Source organism: Acinonyx jubatus, chromosome E2, assembly GCF_027475565.1.
Source record: "Acinonyx jubatus isolate Ajub_Pintada_27869175 chromosome E2, VMU_Ajub_asm_v1.0, whole genome shotgun sequence".
NCBI classification, from domain to species: domain Eukaryota; kingdom Metazoa; phylum Chordata; class Mammalia; order Carnivora; family Felidae; genus Acinonyx; species Acinonyx jubatus.
Genome location: NC_069396.1, coordinates 19294155 through 19296894, shown reverse-complemented (window position 1 = coordinate 19296894; position 2740 = coordinate 19294155).

Below are 2740 nucleotides of genomic sequence, written 5' to 3'. Positions count from 1 at the left end.
CCGCCGCCCTCGCGCCGCCCACCCCGCAGGGTCCGCGCCGCCCGCCGCGCTTCGCTGGGCCCACGAAGGTCCGCCAGCTCCCACAGGGTCGTGAGGCCGCTGCGGCGGCGGAAGATGGGTGGCGGTCAGGCAACAGCCGGGGCAGCCATGCGCAGAGAGGCGACGGCGGCGGGACCTGGAGCCGCCGGGACGGAGGGCGCGCGGGCGGCCTCTGCCGGCCAAGGGGAGTAGTGGCACTAGCCTCGGGTCCTCGCCGAGCTATCCGCTAGCGATGCGCCGTCGAGGGCCCAGGCTAAGGAGAAAAGCTCAGGCTTTGGAGTGAGACTAATACACGATAGCACCATTTATCTGGCGCTGGTCTGTGCCAGTCACACATTATCTCATTGAATCGTATCTAACCCTTTTACAGACTAGAAACCTGAAGCTCAGAAAACTTAAGAAACCTGGCCAAGGATCCCAATGCTAAAAGGTAGCATCCCAATACTTCAATCCTATTCACTGAACTTAAGCTATCATGAATTTTGCCTAATTCTTAGCCCTGCAATGAAAGACCCATCTTAAACTAGACCCCCAAGTCCTCATAAATATCCCGCTTTTCACCTCACTCCCTATTGAGTGCAAGGTAGTAATCTTTACTACAGCAAACAATACAATTGTGTTTATTAACTTTTTTTTTTTTTAAGTTTGAGAGAGAGGGCACGCGAGCACGCTAGCAGGGGAGGGGCAGAGATAGAGAATACCAGGCAGGGTCCAAGCTTTCAGTGCAGAGCTCCACACGGGGCTGGATCTCCCAATCTGTGAGATCATGACCTGAGCTGAAATCAAGAGTCAGATGCTTAACCAACTGAGCCACCAAGGCGCCCCTTAACAGGTTTTTCAAAATGATATTTCCAGGGAGACAGCATTTCACAACAGAAATAGGCAGCTTTGATTTCCTTTCTTGGGGGTGGGGATAGTGACAAGAAAGATATGTGAAAGGATAAAAGGTCAGGGAGACAAGGGGAAGGAAAAGGGTAATGGAAGGAAAAAAAATACACTTCACTCATGGAGCTTAACTTTAGTGGCCTTTGAGGGTTCTTGCTATCCTCTGTGGAAAACGCTCACTTTACAACGCATTTCTAAATATCACAAGGAAGTGGGATATGGCAGAAAAGCAACCACCTACGTGAGTTTCAAAGGAGTAGAATTCTGATCCTGGCTCTGCCAAAATGTTGGCAGCATGAGTTACAGGATCCAACAAATGGGCATAGCATCGGCCAACCTGAATGTAAGGTTCAAACAAGGCAGTGAGAGTGAAAATCCATGAAGAGTTACACCCTGAGAAGTCTGGAAAGTATTGTAAGTCATAAAAAGGCAGTGTCTGGATTTCCCTAGGACAGAAGATGGAGTTTAAAACTACAGGCCAGTGAACTTCATCAGCCCTAGCTGAAATTCTCTAAATGTGACTAGATGGAAAAGGAAAAGATAGGACAAGATTCACAGTCTCCCTCTTTTTTTTTTTTTTTTTTTTTTTGCAGGAATGCCAGGCAAAAGGATGCTAGACATAGCAAATGCAGATTTCAACGGGGCATTTGACAATTCACTCAAAGTGAAATGTAGCCTGGATGATAGCATTGCAGCAGGTCAAAGACCAGGCCCAAAGGGAACCGATGAACAGGGATAACCAGAGGCTGCTAGGAGCCTGCCCAGCCTCTCACCCTGGCCCAGCACCTCAAGTTACCCTCAGTGACTTGGATGAGAATGCAGCATCACACTCAAAGCTGTGGATGATCTGAAGTAGGAAGAGATGCCTAATATACTAGATGACAAACTGGGTACAGACATACTCTGGCAGTAAAGCCACATTTCTTTCTGGACACATTTTTTTTTATGTTTATTTTTGAGACAGAGAGAAAGACAGAGTGTGAATGGGGGAGGGGAAAAGAGAGAGGGAGACACAGAATCTGAAGCAGGCTAGAGGCTCTGAGCTGGCAGCACAGAGCCTGACGTGGGGCTCGAACTCCCTCGCTGTGAGATCATGATTGGAGCTGAAGTCGGACACTCAACTGACTGAACCACCCACGCACTCCCTGGACACATTTTATCAAGACAAGTAAGTGTCCAGTGGTCAGTGACTAAGCCCATAAGGAGACATGACACTGTTCTGCTGAAGCATGAAGTAACTGGGCTTATCAGCATGAAGGATAGAGAATGTAGAGGGAAAAGAGGGAAAGTGATGGATAGCTATCTTTTCCTTTCTCAAGGATTGGCATGTAGAAAAGAAATTCAAGTTTTGTGGTTCTACAGAAGGTGCTTGAGGAGGGCACATTTCATTTTAATCTAAGTTAGAACTGACCACCAATTATCACCTTGTGAAGTAGTAAATTCCAGGTTTCTGAGGATTTATGCAAAATTAAAGACAGCCACAAATGTTGAGATTGTTGTACAGCAGTTCATGCCTCTGGCAGGGAACTATAACTGAGGTCAATTCCAACTCCAAAGGTCTGTCATTATTAAAATCATTTTTTATTCCCTGTTGATTTTGTCATGTCTAAACTCCTAAAGCTATACAGTTCTCTAATATGTCATCGTTCTTCCACTTTCCTTTTGATGTGTCTTCATCTATTTTATTACCAAATATTTCCTCTGAGGGGAAAAAAAAGCAGCTCATGTTAACCAAGTTAGTGAAGAGTTAGGATAAAATTTCAAGGTTTCAGAAGGCAATATAGCATTGGTTAATTTTTTTAAATGTTTATTTATT